This window comes from Manacus vitellinus, unplaced genomic scaffold, assembly GCF_001715985.3.
Source record: "Manacus vitellinus isolate BGI_N305 unplaced genomic scaffold, ASM171598v3 scaffold_3_pilon, whole genome shotgun sequence".
NCBI lineage: Eukaryota > Metazoa > Chordata > Aves > Passeriformes > Pipridae > Manacus > Manacus vitellinus.
Window position 1 is genome coordinate 2,004,247 of NW_021940535.1, and position 16,699 is coordinate 2,020,945.

The following is a 16,699-nucleotide window of genomic DNA, read 5'->3' on the forward strand; positions in this document are numbered from 1 at the left end:
TGAAATAAAACGGGCAACTTTTTGACTAAACAGAAAAATGAAGCACAAAAGTCATATGAAGAAAGATCTTAACTTTTTCTTGGCCTGGCAGTTTCAGTAGCTGAAAACACTTCATCTGTGCATCTCTTTTAAATTTTAAATCTTTCACTGAATTATATCTATACTTAGTTATTTACAGTATTTTCACTTTTGAATATCTGTAGAGTTGCATTATCTGCATATTTTCTCATCCCTCCCCTTCTTCTCACCCCTCTGGATAGGTTAAAGAACCCAAGACAAATTATACTGTCTTGAACACTGTAAGAGAGTATTTTATGGCTATTCTATGGTGTTCTGTCTCCTCTAAGTTGAATTTTACTAATGAGAGTAGCAAGAGAAATGATCGATCATTGTCTGCTTATGTTTATAATAAATATGTTTGCTATAAATATTATTATCATAGTCTTAGAGGCATAAAACAGTATTTGTTAGGCTGCTGCAGGGAAAGAAGTTTGTTTTTCTTAAATAAATACAGTCTTTCTCCTTAAAATGATGTAGTATCATGCTGTAAAGTATGCATGGGCCAAATTTTTCACTTCATAACTTTCACAGGCATTAAGGTTGGGCTTTGAAGAACATACAGCAAGACTATTTTACTCAGACTTGGCTGTACTTGGGACAACATTGAAAAAATAGTCTTTGCTTTTTTTTGATGCTGTGAATTTAAACAAGTTGAGTCCACTCTGAAAGAGACTGCTTTTTAAAACACTATATGTCGTGGCATGGCTATTACCTCCCAAACTGAAAAGATGTTAACTTGATTGCCTTACTCTTGTTACAATTCACCTAAATATTATTTTTACACATATATTATTATAATTATATATATGTTATTTATATATACCTGTCAGGTTATTACTTGATATAGTTAGCCCATCCATAAAAGGTATCACAGTGCTTTGCAGTTAGACATCACCATATGGCATGTTTTTCAAAATATTTTTCTGTAAAGGGGCATGCTCATTTCTCTTCTCTTCCTCACAAAACTGCTGAAAAGCTTTGTCTTTTCTACACTCTTCTCTGATATACATGGCACTCAGACGTTGTGTTCTTATTACTATTGGAAACTGAATATCAGTATTTGTGGAATGCTTCATATTATACATTTGTTTCATTTCTGGTGCTGCTTACATCATTAAGCATTTTCTCACAGGTATTTTCAGTTCAAAGGAAGCAGGGGAAAAAAAGACTGCAGTTCTTTCCTCTTCTTCCTTTAAATATGGAAAACTGTTGATGTTTTAGGTATTGGCCTTGTGTCAGGATGTCTACTTTACATCACTTATATAAAATTAAGCCTCCCACTCTACCATTATGTATCTGAGAGACTATCCAGCAGACAGAAATTTGGAGAGTTGTATATTTAGCCTATTAAGTATATTTTTCTAATTTCTACCTAAATTTTTATTTTGACGGTGAAGACTTCAGACCTCCAGAGTTGGCTTCATTGCTCTAAGTCACTTATCCATATCTTGCATTTAGAGGTTTAGGGACAGTTCAAGCAGTTTTTCACCTTCACAGTTCTTCTGGTTTTGCTGTTGTATCTTGCCCAGTCTCCCTCCACTTCTTCCTTTTTCTGTTGCTGTATAGGCAGCGTGAATCCAGGATAAAAACACATGTTTGTATATAGCTTTGCTCTTTCATAAGCTAGTCTGCAATTTTAGTTTCTGAAACCTTGAAAAACATGACAGTGCCCTGAGACTGTCTAAGACTGAGGAAGAAGTTTAACAACACCTGAGAGTCTGTAATCTAGGTATCCTCTGCACTGTGACATCCCAATTGTAATAGGGAAAAACCAGCACCCACCAACAAGAACATAGTGTAATCACAGTAAGATTTATCATAGAATACTTTTAGTTGTCAAGGACCTTTTAAAGGTCATCTACTCCAACCACCTTGCATTGAGCAGAGATATCTTCAACTAGATCAGGTTACTCAGAGTCCCATCCAGCCTGATCTTGAATATTTTCACGGATGGAGTATATACCACTTCTCTGAGCAATGTGTTCCAGTGTTTTTCCACCCTCATTGTAAAATGCTTTTCTATATCTAATCTAAATTGACCCTTCTTCAGTTTAAAATAATTACTCATTGTCCACTCATAACAAGCCCTGCTAAAAAGTCTTACAGTCCTCTTTCAAGTACTGAAAGACCACAATAGGGACTCCCTGGAGTCTTCGCTTCTCCAGGCTGAACAGTCCTAGTTCTCTCAGCCTTTCCTCATAGGAGAGGTGCTCCATCCAGCCATCATCTTCATGGCCCTCCTCGGGACAGGTTAATGTCCTTCCTATACTGAGGACCCTGGAGCTGGACATAATACTTCAGGTGGGGAGGTCATGAGAGCAGAGCAGAGGGGGAGAATCACCTCTCTTGACCTGCTGGTTACACTTCCTTTGATGCATTCCAGGATACGGTTGGCCTTCTGGTCTATGAGCATGCATTGCCAGGTCATGTGCAGCCTCTCATCCTCCAGCAACCCCAAGTCCTTCTCTGCAGGGATGCTCTTGATACATTCATCCTCCAGCCCATATCGATACTGAGGGTTGCCTTGACCCAGGTGTAGAACTTTGTTGAATCTCGAGCTTGTCCAGGTCCCTCTGTATGGCATCCCATCCTTCAGGCCTGTCAACCACACAACTCAGTTTGGTGTCATCTGCAGATATTATATAGCACTGGTCCCAGTATGGACCCCTAAGAGACACTATTTGTCACCAATGGTATGTCTCACTGAGCCATTGATCACCCTCTGGATGTGACTGTCCAGCCAATTCTTCATCCACCAAACAGCACACATTTCTTATATGTAAATCTGAACCCAGTCATCAAGTATAACTTTGTTATAACAGTGCTCCCATTATAATATGATGGTTTTTTACTCTCAGTTTAGATCAGAAAATACATTTCTAAGACGGATGTCACTCAGCTTGCATTTAATAACCATGCATAGTAATACTGCATAACAACATGTACAAACAGCATGATTTAAAATTAAGGAGTTTATCATAACACAGTAATCTGCTTTTCGTTACCATTTGCTTTTAACAATAGCAAAGACTTTAGAAAAACATGAAACCCAGTGATTCTTCACTATAGTCAAACTGTCCTCTGCCTCTAATAGATAATGTTATAGGTTTTGCTATCTTCTGCCATTTCGGGCATTACCAGAAGGTTTGGATCTAAACATTTTATTTACTTTCATTTAATTGACACCATCTTCCTTTTTGATCTTTGAATTTTGATATCCATAAGCAAACACCATTTATTTTAAGTGCAGTCTTGCACCATTAGTGCACTAAGATGCACTGCGTGGATGTCAACAATTGTGTGCTCAGCTGTCAGTAATGCTGTAAAGTGTGTGCTAGGCTGGTACCAGAAAAAGACAGAAATCCTGGGAGGAGGTTGGAATAATGCAAGGGATGGCTAGAAGAAAGTGTAAGGAAATAGGGGGAAAGACAATTAAAGGAGATGACTGAAATGGTCTGATGGAACTCAATTGGCTTACAGGTGAGTTGTGTTTTCAAATTTTATTTTAACTAAAAGGACCTCAGAGCTCTGAAGGCTCAGAGTGGTTTATATAACTTTTTCTATAAACTGAGATAAAACAACACATTTTTTGATCCCAGGACATTTTGTTAATATCGTTAACAGCTTCAATCATACTCCAAGTGAGCTGCCAAAAAACAGGAAGTTTTTTACTAAGTTGGAGTGCCAGGTGATACTGTTTTTTCCATGAATGGAGCGAAACATCCACTTTTCCCACTGATTATAATCTTTTATTCATTTGTGAAGTTAAAATGAATACTACAGGCATTTGTACTGCTAAGTCAATCAGTCTGTGGATAGACGTATCTGTATGCTTGTGCATGTGTGGATAAAAAGGCTGAGAAAAAGAGGAGATTCACTATTTAAGGGAACAGTTTTCTTAAAAACGTGGGTGAGAAAGGAATATTTGTAAAAGTTCTTACAAAATAGTAGAGTATACGCTATTTAAATGAAAATTTATATAGTTAAGCTTTTTTAAACTATTTTTTAAAAATGTGCTCTTTTAATCATGCCAAGATAGTACAAACATTAAAAGAATTCTTAAACCATTTAAAAAACTTGTGAATGACCTCAATATGGTCCCATTTAGCATACCTTGGGGAATATGTGTGTGAAATACAATGTGGTTTTAGGCTTTCCAAACAAAACAAACTTAAAAGAGAATACCATTTTTAATAGAAACTATTCAAATTCTCCCAAAAGATAAAAGAAAACAAAAAGAGGTACGCACTGTACTGAAGCTAAGTATGCAAGAACAAAGATCTTTGCTGATTAAGTGAGGAGACCCAAGGTTGGCTTATTTTTCTTTAGAACGTTGCCCTCCCATTTTCACAATGTAATTTCTTTCAAGATTCTTATACAGTGCTCTTTAATTAAATAGCTAGCATATATAAGAAGCAACAAAACAACCCAGAAATACAGGCAGTTTAATAAATTGTTATTTGATGTTTTACCAGATTAAATCCATTCATATTGATGAATTTTACTATATGAATGTTGCCAGCTGAAAATAAAATGAAAACCATGCAGTGGTACTTTCCCCATGCCGCCCCAGCAGTTGCAGTCATACCACACAAGTTGAGTACATCAGGTGTAAGACATCACCCTGATGCATCACTTCTGAGAAACATGGGGAGGGAAATATCGGAGCTGAAATATCACAGCTGGCCCTGATTTCAGCTCCTGCCAAACACCTGCAGACTCTAAAAGGATACCATAACAAAACTCCACCCTGTGGCAAGAGGCCATCCCTTAACAACCCTTCCCTGACTTTGCATCACTATAAAAATTAATTTAACATTTTTTACAGAAACCTTAGTCTTCCTGTCCCAGAAGGCCATTACAGTTCCTTTAGCATTTCTCTGAGTCTGCCTCAGGAAAAAAAAAAGTCATAGTAAATTGAGTATTGAAATATCTGATAGCTGGAAATTATTTGATGTTTTAAGTTTATTATTTGTGGAAACTTATGAAGGTGGTAGGTTTTTCTTATTAACCTCCAGACTGGCTCTTATTTTGGAAGTAATTTCATTTGAATGCATCCTGGCAAAAATTTCCTAGCATCTGGTAAAAGCTTCTACGTTCAGTATTGTGAACACATAGAACAGCAAAAATTATAAAATATGTTGGGTGGTTTTGTATTGTGGTGGTTTTTTTCTTTTTAAATCATGTTATGTGTTTTTATTGCTGGTTTGGGCTTTTTATTTTGTTTTGTTTTGGTTTTTTTTTTTTCTTATATGACTGTATTTTAATTGTTCGTTGAAATAGACTTTTGTGGCCTACTAAGGGCTGTCCCAAGACGAATGAAATTATATTCATGCCCATAATACTGCAGGGAGCTTTTTTACATGTAGAGGTTTCTGCAACTGAAAAGCAGCTGATTGAAGGCCTGAGGTAATACGATGTGTCTGGAAGTAATTCTTAACAGACAAGAGAGAGGAATTAAATTTTGCATGTGTCTATTAAAGAAGTACTAAAACTGGTTGGAAATCTTATGATGGAATGTTTTTACATTTAAAAATGCCAATTCATTGAAAGGAAACATCCGGATGAATGTGGTTAAAATTAAATTGTATTTTGAATCAGAAATTCAGCTCTATTCCTGCCTGTCTTGCTGAGTTGAAAATGTGTGCTGCCTAGCTTTGATTTGGTGTTTTAAGCCAACTTTTTACTTCAATTTTTAAAATCTGTGCAATGAAAAAACTCCACACCACCAGCCATACCCAACCCTTTAATTTTGTCAGGAGTAGCTCTTTTGTACTAAATTACAAATGTTTTTGAGCTTTTGGTCTGTGGGAAATTTATAAAAGTAGATTCTGTTCTAAAGCAGAAAGGATTAAGAAATGGAACATAGTTTGAAGAAGTGAAATGGAAAATCCAGTTACAAGACTATAGTATGCGATTCTCACATATACAAAATTATGCAGGCTCTATATGTATTATGAGGCAGTTCTATATCCAGATGTCATAAGAATGGTTCAAAATGAGACATCACTTTTATTTTAGTATGAGGAATATTGTAACAGGAGGCTTGTTTTAAATTTTGGCTGCAGTGAGGTCTGGTCCATTACTGTGCTATGTTTTTGTGTGGCCTGCCTCTCTTATAATGACTAGTAGAGAGCTTATAGTCAAATAGTCTTGAAATATGATGGAGTTCTAAATAAAAATGTATATTTATATTAATGACAGGATTTTGTTTGTACACACATTTACTATAAAACTATTGACATAGCAAGAAAAATAATGATTGAGGCGGTAGCTTAACAATTTCTATTATGAGGTTTTGTTTTCACTTGCCTTTAACTTTACAGAGTTTGATCTAAAATTTCCAGTGCTGATTGTCTGCTTAAGTCTCAAGTACATGGGAAACACTTCTGGTAAAATGACTGACTCATGGGGAGAACAAGTTTTGAGAAATGTATTTTTTGCCTTATCAACATATTGTTACAACTAGTTTTTCTCTGGGAGCTCTACTGCTCTGTTTTAGAGACTTGAGTAGAAAGCTGACGACAGTGTCTTAGATGTGCTCTTTTCTGCCCCATATTTTTAAGGGTAGTAGAAAAAAGCTGGCTATGAGTAAAGGACTGGAACCCCACATGGTGCATGCAAAAGATATGCTTTCACCTGCTGCCACATTTCTAGTCCTTTATATGTGTTTTGTGAGCCCGAAGGTGTCAGCTTTGCTTGAGACCTAGATTACAAATCGTCTAACTATACTAGCTAGAATTGGTTAAGTTTTTCCAATGCCTGAATTTTGATTTCTAAAAATGCCACAATAAATAAGAACAACACCGACACGAGAACTCACCACCAACTTTCTTTACTGTAGGAGAACCTCTAATTTGTATACATTGTGATATTTTTAAATCAGGTAATGTCTTTCTGCTGTACTCTCTTCCTGAAGCATGCAGGATAGACTTGACTGATCAGTAGGAGGGTGTTTAGTTTGTTTTTTTAACCAAGTTATTGTCTGTCAAATTCTTAATTCATTTGATTCCAAGTAGGAAAAGTAGTGAAAGAGCTAAGGAGTTCCAAAAATATGGCTTCATTTTTATTGAAGTTGAATGCCAGACAGGAATCTCTTCCTGCATCTGCCACACAGTTCACCCATGGTTTTGGATAAGTCACTTCAATCAGAATATTAAAAGGTGGTCATTACATTTGCACACCTCATGTTTTGAGTGTCTGCCTAATGATACCATATGCAAAATATGCAGCAGTGCTGAGTTCTCATGGATGTTAATGAAACTGTTTAAAGTATTGCTTGAGCACTTAAAAATGTAATATTGTTAAAATAGCTGAAAAGCCTAACATAGTGGTTTTATCCTTAGTTTTCTCTATATTTTGGTTTCTTAGCCATGAAATTGTGACTCTGATAAGCAGTGTTGTAAAGACATAGTAGTTATGCTTCTGGAAAGTATAACTTCTAATGTGAGAGCACCAGAGAATTTGGGAAATTAACTTTTTTTTATCGTGTGATTTGAGTGATGTATATTCAAATAAGACCTGGAGCAACACCTTATGAGAAATAAAACCACTTTTGAATATTTTTACTGAATGAGGAAGGAGCCTGACAGGAAATAACTCAACCATGCACTAAGATTGCACTGTGTTTCTTTTGTGCAAGCAAGAAAATGATGCTTGGTAGCAGCATTTTTACTGTTCTCTTTTCTTTTAAGTGTGTAGATATATGAATGGTAATATACCACCTAAGGAGTCTTTCTGCTGTGCCTTTTGCAATCAAATATGTCTATCTTGTATTGGCCTCATAAGCCACCAGCGTGCTTGTAGCAAATGTGGATAGAGCCTTCCCAAATCTTCGTTCGTGAAGCCTGGCCATGATATGATGTTTTTGGGTAATACTATTTGCATGGAGAAAAGAGGGATCTGAGTATTTGTTGGTTATGAAGAACATTAAGTTCTAAAAAAGGGACCTAACAAAGTGCTAAACTGTGTTTAAAAGTTACATTGCAGTCATGGCTGTTCAAAGGCATGAAGAGTCACCTAGCCTTTTTAGGCATTTCCTTCCAAAAGAGACATATCAAAAAGCCATACTTAAATATGAAGCAATGAGCTGTTTTTGAAACTTCACAGTCTTTGTTAGGCCTCAGTGTTAGGAGCCTATGATGCACATCCCTTGTGCCTCAAACTCTTGGATTAGTTTCTGTACTTGCAGGAGATGCACACTGGTTCTCTAACCTTGGAGCTCATCAAAGTGGCATCAGTTGGTTTCAAAGAATTTATATTTGGTGTCTCACTTTACCAGAGTATACTCAGGATAAGGCCATATACTTTAAGATGTACTGAGCTGGATGATGTGTAAGTTCTGAGAAATCCCTCACAGAGCGTGAGCCCAACTCTTCTTTCTGTTTGTATAAACTGTGTAACTGTGGGGTCAAATGAGAGTTTTTAATTAACCCGTTTGTTGCATTTATCTAAAGTTTGAGGAGTGTCAAGTCTATAACATGTATGGGAAGGAGGAAAATACGTCTCTCTCGTCAATTTGTCTCTTTCAGACGAAGAGAGTTTATATGCTAAAGTAATTGATTCTTTAGAAGTTGGTTTTATTTTTTTTTTTAATCTGAGCATTCACTGAATCATCATCACAAAATAATGGTGAATTTAAATAGGTGTTCTTTGCTTTCCCCATAGTATGTAAATTGTGAGACTATCGATGCCTGCTGGTTGCCCAGCTCAAGTATATCAAATCAGTAAGAAAACACCATTGTTTTAAAATATTTTTCTTAAGTAGTTGCGGCTTCATTTACTAAGCAAATTTGTAGTAAAATCACTAATAGATACTAGGATTTCAGACTAAATTTTAGACATGCTTCAGTATATAACTTCCTTGAACAAAGGGTTGCTTTTAAAGTTTCTTAGTATATTTTTATGTTTTCAAAATTAATTGCCACCTAGTTTTCTTGGAGTTCATATGAATATAGTTCAGATATTTTTTTTTCTTTCTCACAGACCATAAGGACTAGATTTTATCATTGGTCTTTATCACTTATATTGATTACAAACAAATCTATTTATAAGTAGTGTGGTGAAGCTTTGTTGGGTGAGTTAAGTTTTGTAGGCGTGAAAATACTAATGATCTTCTGGAGAATATGTATCTTACACTTTTGAATTTCTCAAATGATAGTAGCTGCAGATGATGATACACATATTCCAGCAAGGGAGAAAATAAAATGGAAAATCCAACAACAAAAACAGAAACTGCAAATCAGTCTTAAGGTATCATTTGGTCTTCAGATGCTTTACCTGAGTGTTCAATTTCATTTAAAAATCTTAGCTCAAGTCATGACTCTGGCCTCTCATCCTGAAATTACAAGATTTCCTGCAGTCTTCAGCTTAAGTTCATGTTGGAGTCCCACTCACTGCTGATAAAAAGGTGATATTTTCATGAGATGCTGACATGTTCATTTTACATTCTAGTTATGCAATAACATTTAAAAAAATATACTGTTTTAGTTTTATGACTCTTACTAACAAGGAAGAATATTTGAGCCATGAAAAGACAAGTATGTAGGCTGAGTAGGAGTGGGTATTTGAAGATCTACATTTCCAACCACCACAAAAAGGCATTAATTAGTCAGGCAAGCTTTCTCTGTCATTGCCATTTTCTTTCTCATTGCTGACTGGTTTCATGTAGGTTTATAGTATGATTCAAGTAGACAGTTTGTGAAGAAGCAGGAAATACTTCCTCACTGTGCATTGCCAGTAAGGCCAAGAACATAAGCATTGTTTTAAAGAACTCATCCTAAGTTTACAACTGCCTATAGCATTTGGATGTCAACACTGAGCAGCCAGCCACATGTTGAAATTTTTCTCACACAATTTCAGTTGGCTACTTAGCAACTGTATCATTTAATTATAACAATTTAAATCAAAAAATGTGTAATTTTGTAGTATATGTTTTAAGGGTAAAGCTTCTATTGAATTACATATAAATCTTGATTAATGTTGTTCTTGATCTGGGATGTTTTTCAAAGCTTCTTTGAAACCCTGAAAAGCAATTTAGGCTTATTGTTCATTAAAAAAACCCAAACAACAAAAAACCAGATTTTGATCAGATTTACAGGCAGAACTTTGGGACGACACAACCAAATTTTAATTGTTTAGAATTACACCAGAAACACCTCTGAACTCACAGAAGAAGAAAATTTATTTATATTTTTATGTATGCCTGTAATGGCCTATTTAAATAAATGAAAGATTCACTTCAATGTGAAGGTACTGTGTCAAAGGTGATTAATGGTAGTATTAAATATGGAGATCCTGACTCACATGCGAAAGAAGACAAGGAGAATTCAGGAGTTTTGAGCCAAGTTTACAAATGGCATGAGAAAGACAAAAGGATAAATTGAGATGCCAAGAAGATGGTATTTACACCGTGGATACCAGTTTAATTTCTGAGAAAAAACAAGAAGTTAAAAAAAAATCCCCTTTAAAAACAAAAACTTCTAACAGTTCCTCCCTGTTGTTTTGCTACCAATGTTGCAAACATTATACTCATCATCTCTGATGAACTGTATGGATTCTGGGAGTCTTGGGAGTCAGGCTAAAAACCTGTAAGGGCCAGTTTGGTGGGTTGCCATTTCCATGAGCTGGGTTTTGGAGAGAAGCTTCTGCTAAATGTAGTCTGCTTCCTTGACATGGAGCAGGCAACTGAAATGCATCTTCCTACAGTCCTCGGGTCACACCCAAAGTAGACATGAGCAGAAACACCATTTTGTATCTGCATATCTTGTTCTTTCAGATACTGTATTTGCACAGGTTCACAAATGAGAAAGAGGGAAGTTAGGATTTCTCTACTTCCTGTAGAAGTCCTCAAGACTACTCATTTCTCTAAAACAGTTGGTCTCTGTGCCAATCATCAAGATACAAGCTTTAAGATTTAGAGAAACTCTTTAAATCAATTATGTAATAACAGATTTTGTAAAAATCTCCCTCTTCTTTCCAATACCTGTGAAAAATTGTGAAGTCAGAAGAGAAGAATATTTACTGACAACTTGAGTGTGCAAACACCACCTCCCTCTTCCCCCCCCCAATTCTTATGTTGTGATGGTCCCTTGGATTTAAAGGGCTTAGGTATCAGCCATCTTTCTATGACTTTACTGAGCTGGTTTGGGATATGTGATTTGCTCATGTTGAGAACTGCAATAGCAAATTGCACTGTCCATTTTTTCTTCTTTTATGTACCTTGATACTGAGAAGTGTTGACAGTGTACAGATGCTGTATTCCTACTACTTTCATGGCATGGCTTTTTATCTTTATGTATTTTTCTAACTATTGACTCTTTGTTTTTGACATTTCCCTTGTGAATCTAATATTAAATCTGGAATCCGTGTTTGTACAATGTGTATTTTCTGGATGTTGTATTTATACCCAACTTATCCTTTTGCATTGAATATACTAGTGGAAAATTAAGATGCAATATTCTGATATGGCTTCCTCTCTGCCCTAAAATTATATATCTTAAAAGAGTGATACTTTGCATGGTGAACCCTCTTGATTGTAAGAACTCATTGGGTTTTTCTGTGTTACTTCTTATTCTTAGGGTGTAAGAATATGCATTTAATAGGAATGTATACTTGAGGATTTTGTAAGTCATATATTTTGAAACACAGAATATATGTTCTTCATACAGACTGATTGTTCTTTAATTGTCTTTTTTCTCTGTCTTAAGCCCTAACATCAGTAAATATGCTAAAGTAAATAGCTGCTAAAGCTAGTGTCAGTTATAAATGTGAGTTATTAAAGGAAGGTGACATTCAGTGTCTCCACAGTGAAATTTCAAAATATTTGGAAATTTCAGTAACATGCTTTCATGTCTTTATCCTCTGAATCTATCCTTTCAGAACCTAAAAAAATGGCAATTATTCTCGGCCAAACAGCTATTATAATTGAAATTAAAGGCACAGCAAGACCAGGACAATTGCTAATCAAGTAGATATTTAACTCTATCCTTTATTAGAAGCAGGTTTTAGAAATAAAAGCAAATTATGTGTTCTTTTGACATGTTTGCTATTGTACAAGACTTTTCAATCCATGTATTTTTCTTATTTTGGAGGAAAATACACACTCTCACTGTGTATATTTTACTCCATTTTTTAGATGAGTGATGGAAAAATAAACGTGAAATAAAAGCATGTGGAGATAGTTTATATATTTACAAGTCATCTAGGAGAGGATGTAGAAAGAAGTGTTACTGTCATTTCACATTACAAAGCACTTTTTTAAATTTCTTGGCTTTTTAAAGTGAATTTTTGTTTTGAACATACCAAATTCTGTGGTTACAAACCTTCAGATGCCTCAAAAGGAAAGACAAAAGCACTCATTACATTGTAGTTGTACTCACTTTGAGATTATTGTCTTTGCATCAGTTTGACCTGTGTCAAATCAAAGGAGCAAAAACCAGCGCTGTGGTCTTAAATGGTGTAGCTGTCTAATTGTCCATCTAAATAATCTCAGAAGTCAGTAGCGTGATGGGTGAAACTGAAATGATATTTATTTAGGTATGAATATGGTTTGTATTTGGCTATGTCCTGAATTAAAAATTAATATAAAATATCACTATCCAAGCCATGTGGATGTTAAAAAGACAACAAAGTACATTAGATAGCGAGGGGTTTGGTTTGTTAATTCACTGCTTCTTTTTTTTTTTTTCGGATGAAACTGCCAGTGGGTAGGTCAGCCTTTTGGTGAGTAGAAGTAAACTTCAGTGTGAGTATTTAACATTAGATCGCAAATTCATTTGTAGAGGCTACTGTTTTATTGGAGGGGATGTGGAGACTTTAGTGCTAATTACTCCGTCTTGACTTCTCAGCAGGTGACTGCAGAAGCAACTAAGAAGTCTTAAATAGATTTTAGGTTTTTAAAATGAAGTATTTTTCCTAGATTTGTGTCAGAAATGTTTTTTACTGCATTTTGTACACATTATCCAATTAAATGGGAAGAAATGGATGTTATATCAAAGTACACAATCTATACATAGCAATTAAAGGCTTGAAATTTATATATAGAGAGAATGTAATTAGGAATTATTTCACAAATTATAGAATAAGAGAACATAGTCTTGTTGCAGAGGAGTCTTTCCTGCTGCTCTGTGTGGTTACTTAGTAAAACATCACATTTGCCTGAAGTTCTGAGTCAAAAATTGTATGTAAAGTACATTATAGCTTGATTTAAATGGATTAGGAATGATGAAAGAGAATAAAGAAAATGTGAAATTTGTTCTTGCCTAGAAAACCTCAATTTCTTTATCTATGCTTGCGAAGTAAGTTATAATCTCCTCAAAGATATTATGTCCCAAAATCCTGTTTCATGTTTAATTTTAGCATTTGCTCTAAGTCTCCAAAGAGGTTTCAGAAGGTAAAAAAAAGTATGCATAGGGAGATTGCTGTAGCTGATAATAGACATCATGTTTTCTCTGTTTAGTGACTGCATGTTTTAGTTGGTTCAGTTAAATGGTGAAGGCCTCCCTTTTCACTCCCCTGTATTGGAGTCATTGCAGCTGTTCTCAGGAAAGTAAAATGCTAAGTATGTTTGCTGGCCTAATAATGTTTTCTGTTACCAAAGCAAAGATTTTTTTCCTAATGTGTGTAGCCTTGTCCTGATATGTTCTTTTCCTAGCAGAGAAGTATTTGACAGATAAACACTTCTTCACTGCTTTCTTGAAAAACTGATGTATGGGCCTGACTCTTGCTCCTGTTAAGGAAGCACAGCTTAAAAGCCGTTTTGTTTTTGGTTTGGTTTTTTTTTTTTGTATTCGGTCTTTAGCTTTTGCTTTTTCATACAACAATTATGCTACAAAGAATGGGGCTAAGACTTTTTTGGTGAATCATTCACTAGAAATGTGGTTCTGCAACAGATAAAATTATTTGTAATTTGTATCAAATTCACTGACTAATTTTAAATATTGTCAAAAGTTTAAATGTGAACAGAGTAAAGAGGTGATGAAGCTTTTATTTTGTTTATTTATTTATTTATTTTTAATATATTGTATACTGGATCAGAAGTGAGAGCTGAATAAATGCTTCCCTTCACTCAGAATGATTATCACTGGAATATGTTATGATACTCTGTTATGATTGTGATGCTGTTAAGTTGGGATTTTTTTTTCCCCATAAAGAGAATGATATCAGTACTGAGGTTAAATTAATCCAACTCATTGATTTTTCTGATCCAATGAGCTGAAAACTGCAAGATCCCCACCAGCTACTTTGGAAAAGTGTAGCTGGAAGAAAGTCTATCAAAGGAGTCTGGAAGTGGTTTATGATACAGATACATACATAATTGTCTTTGGTTCAGTTAGAACATCTCAAGCAGTCCAAACAGAGATCTTTTCTTCTCCACACTGAGGAGATCTGAGACTGGCTAGTAATTATTCATCCAACTTTGGTGTTTAGAAACTTTAGAAGTAACTTCATGCCAGATGTGAAGTTCATCTTTTTAATAAAATATTGCTTACTTATTGCCCCAAATATATTCAGAGCTGTTCGGACTTTCCATATTCTTTGGAGGATTTGTGCCGAATTCTTGATTTTTTTTATAAAATCTACTTTTAAAACACAAATTTTAAATGAAAACTTGACTTTCAATTGGAAAACCTGACTTCATAATCCCCCTTTTTGTATTGTGGAAGTAATATGTAGTTTTGAAACTGTTGAAATATTTTTTTTACAGCTGACTTAAACTCAGTTAAATGTTACACATTTGAAAACGCTTCTCTATTTTTTTTTAAATTGATACTGTTTTATACTGTCATAAATCCAGGTAAGCCTAGTGATGAGTAACAGCAGAAGGCAGAACAGGAAAATTATTATTTAATTTATATTCTTTTTGAGGCAGAAAGTTCTTCATAGATAGGTTGAAGTTGTTTGTCTCAAGTAAGTTGATGATTTAGAGCTTCAGCAGTGTGGTGAACTTCATGGCTTTGCACACAGGGACAAGAGTTGTCTGTTGATTTGTGCATTTTATGCTTCCAAACACCTGAGAATCAGATATTTCTGCAAGGAATATTTTATGAGCAGTTTAGCATGGCAGGGCTTTGGAATATATTTTCTTGTTTCTAAATAGATAAATAACAAGACAGAGATAGCTGCAATAAAAACAATTTATATATGCTTTTTTTCAAAACAACGTGAAATCTTCACCTACTTGCACTTACTTTGGACTTTTCCTACACTTAAATGGCTCCAGGAAGCTGAAACTGAAAGGTGCTGAGCATTTCTGACCCCAATTAATCAACCAGCATGCTTCTCAAGTGATATTGCATTCACAGCAGCATGATTAGTCATGCTTTTCTTACCTTTTACTAGGTGTACACTTCACAATGTTTAATAGTTTCTGTTTCTTTATTGAATTTCATACATTCTTCCGGCGTAAAAGGTTTTCTTTTGATATTTTTGTTTCTGTTGTAAGTGCCTGCCTCAAATGGTTTGTCTGCATTCTGCATGCATGAAAAGCTAGGTGGTGTTGCTGGTTTGCTTTTTTTTCGGAATTGTTTGCTATGCTGTTCATCCATATACACCTAGTCTTTCTTTCCCTCTGCTGGAAATACTGTCTGTTTCTGTTACTGCTATTTGCAATGCAAATTCTTTGGGGCCTTTTCTTTTATATATATATATATATATATATTATATATATATAATATCTAGATGCGTTCATTCAATTCTCTGATGTGATGGCTGATACACTGTCTTGTTGTCTAGTGTATTTTATTGAGAATGTAAAGAATTCTTTGGATCAAGGAGTGATTCATGTACATGCCGCATTTCTCTGTAGTGCTGAATACCTAGGAACAATACCAGCAGTGTTTTTTAAAGGATACACATCAACGCAAAAAATGCATAAATGCCATTATGATATAGTGAAAATTCTAGTCATTGTACTATGTTGACTACCACAAAATTATTTGTCCAATTTTGTGAATTTACATATATTTATTAATTGGAAACTTCATTTATTTCATGCAGCGTTGCATGGAACATACAATACAGTTTGTGAGTTCAGCCCTTGTATACCCAGCGGTACATAAAATACCATCTGTTTCCATGGGGTACATGCCAGGGCCAATACTCTTTAAACTTCTCATTAATGACTTGGACAGGGGGGTTGAGTGAACCTTGATGAGTTAGCAAGTGACACCAAAACAGGGAGAGTAGCTGGTATGCTGGAGTGTAGAACTGCCATTCAGAGGTTGGATATATGGGCTAGCAGGAACCTCCTGAAGTCCAAGAAAAGCAAATATGGGATCCTGCACCTGAGACCAAATAGCCCCAAAGCAGCACTACAGCTTATGGATTGATTGGATAGAATGCAGCTTTACTGGTACTGCATATACATATGCATACTGATAAAGACCCAAAGATCTTCATGGGCAGTAAGTTGAACAAGATTCAACAGTGTGCCCTTGTGAGAAATACTAATGCAAGCACCGGAAGTGCAGATTGACATAATAACAGGCAATGGACACAAGTTTCAGCAAAGAAAATTCTGACTGAATGTAAGGCAGAAAAATTCCGCAGTGGTGGTGCGGCTTAGGCTTTAGGTCAGAGATGCTGTGAAACCCTCATCCTTAGAGACAGTCAATAAGTGACTGAACAAGACCCTGAT

The 16,699-nt window shown here is 35.3% G+C and overlaps 1 protein-coding gene across 1 annotated transcript in view; it reads left to right on the forward strand.

The window, feature by feature from the left end:
- The window catches only part of SUGCT (succinyl-CoA:glutarate-CoA transferase), a 307,950-nt gene that overhangs the window by 127,660 nt on the left and 163,591 nt on the right, over nt 1–16,699 (forward strand). The gene's annotated exons all lie outside the window — the stretch shown is intronic.